We start from the raw sequence: 11,833 nt of genomic DNA, 5'->3' as shown, positions 1-11,833 counted from the left end.
TCGTTTGCCGTGATGAGCGCAGCTCGAGCCTCCATGGCCGCACGGGGCGCGCGGGACGAAGAACCAGCAGGGGTGAGCAAGGGCATAGCGGTGCGGCCGTCTCGCCTCATGGACGGGTGCTGGGACGATGCTTGCTGCTCGTTCCCCGCCAGGCCGGTGGCGGCGTTGACGGTAGGCGACGAGGAACGGTGAGGGCGCCTGCCGACGGGAGCCATCTGGGCGACGCGGGAAGCGAGGGCGGCTCGGCGCTCGGCGCGAACCCGGCGTGCGTTAGACATGGTCGCGACGGTCGGAGAAGAACAGGGAGACGGAAGAAGAATTCCGGAGCACCCCTACCTGGCGCGCCAAATGTCGGATTTAGGGTTCCGGCAGACCCTTGAGGTTCGAACACTGGGGTGCACGTGGAGGTTTCGCCTTCTACCTACCTGTTCCTCGCCGAATCACTAGGATCTAAACTACGAGAAGAACAACACAAGAGACACAGGGTTTATACTGGTTCAGGCCACCATTGTGGTGTAATACCCTACTCCAGTGTGTGGCGTGATGGATTGCCTCTTGGGCTGATGATGAACAATATAAGGAAGAACAGCCTCGCGAGGGTCTGTTCTTGTGGTGGCGTTGTCCCTTTGGAGGGGTTGATTCTAGATGCCTATCTTATCTCCTGATTCCTATCCATATGCCTCTACCCTGTGGGTGGCTAGTCCTATTTATAGGCGAAGGCCCTGGGCCTCTACCCAAATATTGAGCGGGAAGGGCGCCAACAATTGGCCAATTTGAAGGGGAACATCTAGTACACTTATCCTGACTAAAGTTGGTCCTCGCCTGTCAAAGGCTCTGGTGGTGACGCCGACTTGGGCTCCACGATGACCTCCATCCTGCCGTTGGACTGGTCTTGGTCTTGTTGCATCGAAATGGATGCCTTTGCTTGATGCTCTCGCCTGCGCTTGCTCCCCTTGCACCAAAAGAGGAAAGAAGGACACTGCGCGGGCTGGCGCCCGGCTGGCGCCCTTGGTCGTCATGGCTTGCGTCATGGGCACCTCGCGAGGTACCCCGCCTTGAACTCTCCGCCTCCTTGTGAGCCAGCCTGACGAGGCCGTGCCTGAGGAAGCTCCTTGTCGTCCGCCCCGCGAGGCTTGGACCCTCGCGAGGGTCTTGAGCTTGTGTTGATGAAGATGGGCCGTGCTGGGCCCCCTTTGAGCCACGCCACAGGCCGCAGGCAGGCAAGTCTGGGGACCCCCGTTCCCAAAACACCGACAGTGTGTATAGGGCCCGGGTACATATTCACCGCGGCATGTTGATCCGCGATTACTAGCGATTTCAACTTCATGTTCCCGAGTTGCAGAGAACAATCCGAACTGAGGCAATCTTTCCGGATTCGCTCCGCCTTACAGCCTTGCTTCCCATTGTCATTGCCATTGTAGCACGTGTGTGGCCCAGCCCATAAGGGCCATGCGGACTTGACTTCATCCCCACCTTCCTCCAGTATCTCACTGGCAGTCCCTCGTGAGTGCGGCACGCACCTTTTTCTTTGTTTCGGAGCGGGGCGCGTACTATTACCACTACGTTCCACACCATTTTCTAGCCTTCATGCCGAGTCTTCCTCCGCCGCCAACTCGACATCGTCGTAACCAATTTCAACCAAACCTCCATGCTCACTGGTACTTTGACGTCACTATAGGTAGGTCTCCGTGGGTCTTGGGCAAGATGACTTCGGTTCACACGTGAAAGTGCTTCGAAAGGCACCGGCTCCCAATGGTGAAATTCTTGCTGAAAGCACAGCTACGTGCTGGCACTCAATCAAGTAGTAGCGCTGGCACGTCACTCAGTGGCAATTTCTCCTTAGGCGCATGTCTCAGCAACACAAAACGAGGGTTTTGCTCGTTATAGGACTTGACCAAACATCTCACGACACGAGCTGACGACAGCCATGCAGCACCTGTATGAAAGTCAGTACCATCCTGTTAAGGACAGGTTTTGTTGTTCATATGTCAAGGGATAGTAAGGTTTTGCGCGTTGTATCGAATTAAACCACATGCTCCACTGCTTGTGCAGGCCCCCGTCAATTCCTTTGAGTTTCGGTCTTGCGACCGTCCCCACATTTTTCTACCCCTTCTGTTCTGAGACGTGACTTTTCGTCGTCCCTCCTTTAAATAAGATCCCTCACTTATAGCTCGACGGGACCGCACGTGGACGGGGCATTCAAATTCTTTTTATAGCAAGATCGTAACATCCTCTTAGTTTTGTCGAAACTGGACAAACATGTGTTCCTCAACCCTAGGTAGGGCGTGACTAGGACATACCTAGCCACTCGAGCCAGACTATTGTCTACCTAAATAGCTTTTCGTTTGCCATTAACTGATCACCAATGTTGCGTCACAGTCACTCAAATACAGGGTTAGAGGAGCACCGTCCTTTCTTATCTTGTGACCTTGAGTTGGTTAGGTGGTCAATCTTTGGATTCAGGGTTCAGTAGCACCTCGAGCCGAATCTATATCGGTCGTTATGGGTAATCATTTGCACCCTTAGGGCTTTTGGTACTTGGAACAGTTTATCCTAGTCCCCTCTAGGCCAAGTAGTATTGCACCCTTTGCAGCCGCTCCAAATTACGCTTATCAGATCCCAGTATCGTGCTAGGATAGGAAGATCGCCTCTTCCTGTGCATTGTTGGTTCATGATTGTTCTGGAGTGCGAATAACTTTGTGGTTGATGGCTAAATTCTGAAACATGCCTTCAATCAAGACCAACCTATCTTGAAGTAGCGGTTTCCTCAAATGTGGGTTGCCGAGATTCCCAGCGGGTGGTCTCGATCGCTGCTATATGCAATTTCTGGGTCCTGTGTTTTTGCTGACCTGTCCTCTTTTCAGCGAGTGGGTATATGAAACATGCATGCACTTTTTCCTAAATCTGGATGTATCAATAAGTTCAGTCCCATAAATAAATAGAGTTTCCGACCTTTGGAAGGAATTCCCCTTAATAGTTAATAGCTAGTTGGCTAGTTGGAATGGCAGTACGTAACATTCAGTGATGAGTAGTTCATAATGCTGGTCTTATTCCACCTGCATGTCGGTAAATAAAGTAATATATTCTCTGACCCAGGGGAGGAATTCTACAAATAGCAAGGCAGTATTGACTATCTTCCAGTCAAGGGTTTGGAAGAAAGCACATCAACCAAGAGAATCGATCAATTCCTTTGTGTTTATTTGCCTAACCACCCGAGTATACTTGACTCAAGTATGTCATCTCAAATCCAGACTAGTAATATCACATCTGCATAAGTCGGTTTCAACTAGTCAAGCAGTTCTGTTGTGAAAGCGGAGTAGTGCCTTGCCTGCATTCCTTGGATAAAGCGCCCTGGGCGACCGGACTCGACAAGGGTAAGATCCCGAATCTGTTCGATTACCGGCTTGACCACACTGATGCCGTGTTGTATTACCTGGTTTCCCACCTTTGGAATAGGGCCTTCTTGTAGCTAGGGTCTCCTTTGGTTGTATGCTTGCTGCGAGGTCGCTCATTGGGTAGGGTCTGCCTCATGCCTATATTACTATACCTAACAATCTAAGTAAGCCCCCCCCCCCCCGAGGGCCTCCTCACTCCGATTCACCTCCCAGGTGGTATGAAAAACTGTTTAGTTTCTTTACCATCAATAGAGGAATGCATAGAGCTAACTCCTTATCTCCTGGGCTTCTGGAAAGGTTGATGCGTTAGTCCGTTGTCTTTCCTTCGGCTTTAGAGGGATGAGTAGTTCGTTTCCTGGAAAAGTACCAACCAATTTTTGAATTTAGCATTGTGCGCTTTATCAATTGGTCTTTCCCCCTCATACTTCGAGGGTCTTCCCCTCGAGCTGAGCTATTGAGAATAAATAAGTTGATTCAATCCTTTTGGATTGATCCACTTAACCACTGGTTTTTGGTTCCAGTGGCAACTAAATAGTTTCCCATACCATTTGTGTTTTACCACCCAGTATGGAGCCATCTTACGTTTCGTCAGCTGCTCTTTGCCTGAGTGCGTGGGACCCATTCATAAGGTTTGTTGGACCCGGCTAAGCCCCCTCCCGGTAGGGCTAGAGCGACAGCAAAGAAATGGTCTTCTTAGGTTGGCAATTTTACTACCTCCTGTCGAAGATCCGTCCATCTACTTATTGCCTCCGACCGCCTTCTTGTCGCCCACCTTTTTCTCTCCCCTCTTAGTGAACCCACTTTATACGATATTTATGACACAGAATGTTGTTCTTTCAACATGATTCCTCAACAATTTTGTCATTCTAACTGACTCTCCGTTCTCTCCATTCCAATGCATCCTTACGAATACAAGAGTGGTTTTTTTGTTTTGGGTATAGCAGGACTTGAACCTGCAACCATTAGGTTAAAAGCCCAATGCTCTACCAACTGATCTATACACCCGATTTTACAAGAAGGCTGGGTGCGAAAAAGAAAAGAGGGCGGTCTGGCCCCTTTTCTTCTTATCATATCACAAGGGCGCGGCTCTGTATGGTATAGTACTGTGGAGCAAGTTTGGGAGTCCTTTCCACTCATTGAGGATTCTATCTAAAAAAGAAGGTCAATGGGGGAGACTACTTTGAAGTCCGGGCTGAACAAACTACTTCTCCTGCTACCAAAACAGAGAAATAAGAAAATAAGATGGATTCGTCTAATAAAATACCCAATGCCTGTAGTTGAAGAATTGTTGGATGAGTTATCTTGTGCTGTTTGGTTTACTAAGCTGGATCTGTGGGCTGGTTACCATCAGATAAGATTACATGAAGTAGACGAATACAAAACGACATTCAAGACCCACGTCACTATGAATTTTAGGCCATTTGGGCTCACAAATGCACCACCCACCCTCCAGAGTGCTATGAACACAATTCTGGCTGAGCTGACTAGGGTTTGTGTACTTGTTTTTGTTGATGACATCTTAATCTACAGCAAATCCTTGCAAGATCATGTCACCCATTTGCAGCAAGTATTTGACCTTCTGAAGCAGAATCAACTATATATGAAGTTGAATAAATGTTCATTTGCTCAACCACAGATAGAATACCTGGGTCATGTCATTAGTGGGAAAGGGGTGGCTACAGACTAAAAGAAGATCCTCACAGTGAAAGAGTGGCCTACTTCCAAGTCAAGCACATTAGAGTTTGGGCTTAGCAGGACAGGCGTTTCATTCACAGGAGCTTAGCTCATTTGACTGCTCAAAGACTTAAAACACCAATGCAACACAAAGCTTTCCTTTCCTCAAGCTCATGGGATTACAATAGAATTACCATCTAAAATCTTCCACTGGAAGTTCTCTTTAATAGAATGACTGGCTTTACATATCTCCTTATTAATAGGAAATGAATCGGCAGCAACATAGAACCCATCCCAAGAACCCTCAAACCTCCCTGGAGAACACGGCTCCACAACGTATTTGGTAGCGGATCCAGTTTTCCTTATTTGTTAACGTATACCTTTCCTCTGCCTATGAGCTAGCTAAAGGTCCATCGTTATCCTTTCCGGCAATGGAGGCAGAATCAATGGTCATGTCAGGTTTCAGATTCAAAGAGAGATGTCAAGCAAGCGCCGAATCTGAGTACTCAACTTGCCCGACCCGCCTCTTCCACTAGACCTTGTCTTTCAAAGAGCAGCAGCCCTGCAAGCCTAATAGAACCTTGTTTACCTATTACTTACTTTTGCTTTGAGCGTCGCACTCCAGTGGCTTTCTTTCCTATGGCTTGGATGGGGGTCCTCAACAAGATCTATATCAGTGTCATTATTTACTTATTTAGACGATAGATGATGATAGAGAGCAGACTGGCTCTGAGGAAGAATATCTTAAGTAGTTGAATCCGCTCCGCTAGGTTAAATTTTATGATCTGAATGTAGGAGGACTGCTGCTGGTGACACAATTTCTTTTGGGTTTGAAGAATGAACTCAGAGCTACAGTGGAAGTGCAGATGCCTAACTCAATTAGTGAAGCTGCATCTTTTGCTCAATCAAGTGCGGGAAGGAGTTTTGGAGAGAGGCAGGCACTACATGAACAAGAAGGACAGTAACTAGAATCAGAAGTCGGCTGCCCCGCAGCAGCAAGGCTATGTCTCAGTCAAAGTTCGACAGGGGGCAAAACAGTTGCTGTCCTAATAGAAGTTCATGTCGATCCAGCCAAGCCAGTGCCATCATTAGAAAGTCCGGGCATTTTAGTTTCAGCCAGTTCAAGTTAGGGCAAGGAGGAAAGGAAGAGAGTAATGCAAGGATGTAAAGAATGAGGTGCTAGAACAGACTGGCCCGCAGGCTTCCAACCTGACACCGCTTTGCTACTTTTCGAAAGAGGAAGAGAAGTTGCTTGTACGAGACTGCGCCTCCCAGCTGGAAACTCCAATGGAATTTTCGGTAAATGAAAGCAAAGCGAAGCTTTACGACCAAGGAGAGATAAGCATATTTTATGAACGATAGAAGGAGTGCTCCCCGAGCACAGGCTCGCTTGGAAGGATAGAGCGCCGCAAGACAAGATGGCATATTGAAGGGAAGGCTATGAAAATAATTCTAGTCTCTCGAACGCCTGGCATACTAATACGAGCCGCATACTTGAATACTAGTGACATATTGGAGGAAAGGAGATTATTGGAATACTAGAGGGAGTTACGCCCATAAGAACTGTTGGCTGTAAACGCGACTTGCTCTGCTCCTCCTAAAACCATTTTCGATAGTAAGATAGATATAGATCTAAAGGGCCTAGAAGGGCAAGCATGGACCGAATAATACACATACTCTGTCTAGATAGACGATTTCTTCTTTCATTTCCACTCAAATAAAAGCACTTTCTTTCAAGCTTATTTGCTTGAAAAGAGCAAAGCAATTCCAACATAAACTAACACTTTAGGATCCTCCAAGCCTTTCTATAGACCCGTAAGGTACTAAAAACGAAAAACTAGCACTACTAACACAGGCTGAAGAGGATGACCTCGAAAAAGAATACAATTAAAGATGTGGCCTTCCCTTCAAGCACATATATGGATATGGAGCACTCTTTTCCACCCTAAAAAAGAATAGCCAGAGATGGCTTTCTTTCCGTATCAATAGGTAGCCTTCCTTGCCTATGGCTACTTTCAAATGAAAAGGTCAAAAAAGAACTTGATGTAATAGGATCACTTCATTAATGCTTTCAAACTCGATTGTAAACTATTCCCACCTAAAAGATAAGCTTACTACTTCAAATAGGTAGATGGAAAGAAAGCCATATTTTCCATCTTATTTATATATTCCATTCCAGTCATGGACAGCAACTCACTCTTTTTGAACTGCACTTTGAAAGCCAAACCCAAGAAAGACCATATCAACTACTCTCCAAATAGCAGGATAAATCACAGAATTCAAATGAAAGACAGAAAGAGAAGGCAATTCAAACCTAATGGCCAAATGAATCCAAGACAGAAATACTTATAGCCAGAAAAGAATAACAAGAGAACGAAAACAACTCCATATTCTACTGGCCTTCCTCTCTGATCTACTATCCAACTGTCATGGAAGCACCACTGTTCACCCTAGGCTCACATTTTGGCACTTCATTCACTGTGTACTCAAAGGACTTGCTTGTCTTTTGACTCGGGCTTGCTCCATTTATCCGGGGAATCATGAGTGAATCATCGGGACATGCTTCACTTAAAGTGATTATACCACATAGTTTAGGGAAGCGAAGCCATAGTTCGGGTTAGTTCACGCTAGATTATCGAAGCTTGTAACACCTGTTAGAACACATTAGGAAAGCGCAAAAGATTTCTATTTGGAGTTCTCTCATTTAGTTGCTCGATCACTGCCATCCGCATTGGGCTAATTCAAATCCTATGCTCCATGCTCTTGCGGGTTTGCTCCATTTGAACTTGTCCACACTGGCATAAACAGTATCTCCCCGGAACTAAGAGGCATGTATGCCCATCTTTATCGATTCAAAGAAATGAATAAGTATCAGCGAGGCAGGGAATACGGGCCCGGTAGAGATAGGGATGATCGGCAAGCGCTACGAGCGGGGCCGATGTTTCGTGTTGTGGGTGGCCATCGGATTGTTCAGCGTGCCCATGCGGATCCCTACCAATGTCCTAGACTACAAGTTCAACAAACTTCCGGCTTGGGTCGGGATACAAAGTTACCCAGGATGGGCTTGCCCTCTGGATCACGCTGGGTCCTTGCTTGTTCCAATGTCATGCTAGGAATGTATCACGTGCCCATGCAAACCAAAGGAAAGCAGATACAACTATTACAGATCCTAGTCCTATTTCCCATCAGAACATAAGGGAGTGGGCTTCCTTTGTAACAGCTCTGTTCTGGTCGTGGCTCACCTCACTGGACCAACGCTTCTGGTCGGAAGCTGGTCGATCGCCTAGTCAGCAACCGGCACAACACCTTTGCCAGTGGGATTTCTGTTGGTTTTCGTACTATGCGCAATGAAAGTTTCCAAAAAAAGGAGATCTCTAAGAACAGCGTTCTACGGGGAGAATGTGATTTTTGTATACTTTGACCCCATACTGGCATGAAACTGATCGGAAAAAGGACCTCAAATTAGGGCATTAAATAATCTCTCTCTTCCATCCCTGGGGTTTATAGGAATATTCAGGCTGCACATGACAAGTTAGGAACTGTATATTATAGTCCAACAAATTACTTTCTCCGTACTGATAATAAAGTTTACTAAATCAAATGTAATATCTTTTTATCTAGAGGAGTTAAATCGTATAAAAATCAATTATAAATAATCTTTTTACTGTAATATTATTTCAAAGTAGGGGAGACATCTGAACATATTTTATATAAGTGTATTGTCAGCTCTGGTTTTTATTGAGTCTTGGTCTAGAGGTTTATGTGCTTTCTAAGGTTCTGGAAACAACATATTGATGCATATCCAATTGAAACAATCAGTACTAAAATATGATATGCTTCCATCAGTGCCTCAAAACATTTGCTATTCTTATCTCTAGAAGGGTGCTTCTATTGTTGTAGTGTTTATAGCGAAAGAGGACAAAAGTCCAGCCGGACACAGTATAACTCTGGTATCGCGTCGCGGGTGAAAAGGGCCTGAATATTTCCTACCAGCAAGCACCGCCACTAACTCACACGTCATTCTTGCATCTCGCTGACACTGGGCCCGAGAAACGGCAGAAAGCCAAAGGTGTGAACCTTGTAATCTTTTCTATACAGAAAAACAGACCCTCTTCGAAGCTGAACGTTGTGGGGCACTGCTGTCAGCAGAACATTTCCTAGTGTGTAAGCGAATTTTAATGTGATAAAAAGGCAGCGAAGTGTTCCAGCGGCCAGCCATGACGTTCGCCCCACCGTCCAGACAGATAAACCCCTCACCAAGCAGCGGAGCTCAGCATTTCCACCACACCGACGCCTCCGGTATCCCCCGCGGTTCCCTTTCCCGAGAAGCAACTGATCTTGGCCGTTAGATCGACGTATAAATAGCCACGGGCACGCAAGGCCGGACCTCTATTTCTTCACCTGCCTCCCCTCCCACCTGGGCATGGCGACCTTCTCCATGGAGGTGTTCGATAACGAGGTCATCCCGTCCATGCTCAGTAGCATCGCGCCCATCCTGCGCGTCGCCGCCGAGATTGAGCCCGAGCGCTCCCGAGTCGCTTACCTCTGTACGTGCATTCGTTTTCGCTGGGATACGTATGCTGCATTTCGCATGCTGTTTTGATGCGTTTGGGTTTGGATTTTGTGGCAGAGCGAGCGCTCCTGGTTCATTTTTTTGGCGTCGGATCAATGCCGCGTAGGCTATGTGTAGTTGGAAAATTTTTGTGTTCCCATGTTCAAAAATGTTTGTTCTTATATTTTTTTGGGGGGCACATGCGCGCCTCGATTCGTGGTTTTCGAGGATGTTTTGCTTTTGATTCATAATCATACGAGTCTATCTAGAAAAACAGATAGTGTGATTTACTGGAGAACTTTTCTGGCTTTGCCATTTTTCCTAGCTTTGGAGAGCTAATTTTGCAGTATGTTCGTAAGCGTCCGCATTAGATTTTGCTTTCGGCGATCATCCATACGTATTACTTGTTCATTTCGGAGCACCTTTGTGTTTCACACTTGAGGGAGCAGATTAGATGTACTAGATAGTGGTATTTCCGATACTTTCTTCGTTTTGTTGAAATCATGTTGCAATCAGATAGTTATGGTCAATTGGTTTGGCTAGAATAGTTTCACGTATCTCGAATAGGGACTCGGGTAATTGGTTTCTAGTTCCTACTACATCCTGCAAAGTAAATGGAAGTTTCTAGCGTTTTGCTCGCTTTATTTTTCTTTTTTTTTGCTGCAAACATAGGTCGGTTTTACGCATTCGAGAAGGCGCACCGGCTAGATCAGAATTCTATTGGTCGCGGAGTCAGGCAGTTTAAGACTGCTCTGCTCAACGACTTGAGAAGGTGAGACACAACTTATTTCATCTTCCTGATGATTAGGACAAAATTGTATCCCTTAGGAACTGTACATGCACCTTTGTTTGGATGCCGATCTAATATTGTTACAATACGAAATACTTGAAGGCCACACGCAATTGACTCACCTACATTTTATGCTCCCACCCTTTTGTAGAAAAAGCCTCTGCCTCTGGGGAAGTGCTCACATCAACTCCAATTTGGATGGAGCTTCTCGATGGGTTAGAGCGTTTGCGAACCAAAAAGGCGGAAAACCCATCCTCCAAAGTAGTGAAGTGAGCCAGTACAATAAGACAATATGTCTCATGGGCCAATCCTGCTATCAGGCAGTGAGTGGGAATCAATCCTGAAAGAGAGAAGGTCTAGTGCTCTTAGAAAATATTTAATTCGCCAAAAACTTGGCTTTATCAGACCAATCCATGTTCAGAAGCCTTCCATCAAAAGTCAGTGGTCTAGGCCGCTTTCCTTGACTTTGAGTTGGATCTCATTCTTCTTCCCGGCACAAAAAGAGGGTAGACTTCATCCGAGACACATGGGTTCTTTTGCTTCCTTCAAAGAACTCGTCTTTGAGCCTCTAAAAAGAAGGGCATAGTATCCCAACCACCTAGACCACCTAAAAGGAAGGAATTGGTCTTTAGCTTTGAGTGATCCAACCATTGGTGAATGGGTTCAGTAAGGTAGAAGGAAAGGGCCCCTCCCGACCTGGGAAATTCACAACAGGAAAGACTGGCGCCGATCAGCGAAAGCGAACCCTTCAGTACATCGTGTTCAGCCCTCCCTCAAAATCCCATTTGTTTTATTGAGGAATCACTCTTGATCCTCTAAAGGATCTTCTCTGTCTATAACTCAAAGTCCATATGTCTCTCATGGAAGCGCTTTAGAGTGCCTAGACGATCCAGCAAACGGGGGTGCCAATGTTGTCCCAAGAACAGATCACGGTAGGTAGCTGCTTTAAAGAGGTTGGGAGACAGACTGGTGAACAATCTTCTTCTTGTTTTCTCCGACCTAGAGCATTCCTTTTTTCAATCGTACGAAGAAACTCGGTGAAAAACCCAGCTATCACTCCTATGAGACTGCTAACTCCCAACTCCCGATACATTCTTTAGATTCGACCAAAGGACTCGTTGGTTTGGACATAGTTTCTTTGTTCCTGTGTTTCTGTTTTGCTCTCCCCCTTTTTTCACTTAGTTTATTTGGAATGGAAAGACAACTTCCTTCAGTTTTCCTTTTTTTGTTGTTGCCTGGTTCGGTCTCTCCGAGTGGAATAAGTGGGTCCTTCTTCTTTTTCCTAACAGATGAAGGTCGAAAATGAAGATCGAATCAAGCAGAGTCTGGATTCCTATGTTCGTACCAACTCAAATGATTGATGAATTGGATCTTGAGTATGCTCACTTCGCTACTCAGCAAGGGTGAAAGAATGACAAAGAG

At 46.1% G+C, this 11,833-nt stretch overlaps 1 non-coding gene across 1 annotated transcript; it reads right to left on the bottom strand.

Annotated features, from left to right (window-relative positions):
- Positions 1-4,327: 4,327 nt before the first annotated feature.
- TRNAK-UUU lies at positions 4,328-4,400 on the bottom strand. The gene has a single exon. It is a non-coding gene; the product is annotated as a tRNA-Lys (tRNA).
- Between the last annotated feature and the right edge of the window lie 7,433 nt (positions 4,401-11,833).

This window comes from Triticum dicoccoides, chromosome 2B (assembly GCF_002162155.2).
Source record: "Triticum dicoccoides isolate Atlit2015 ecotype Zavitan chromosome 2B, WEW_v2.0, whole genome shotgun sequence".
NCBI lineage: Eukaryota > Viridiplantae > Streptophyta > Magnoliopsida > Poales > Poaceae > Triticum > Triticum dicoccoides.
This window is presented reverse-complemented; position numbering and strand designations above follow the sequence as displayed.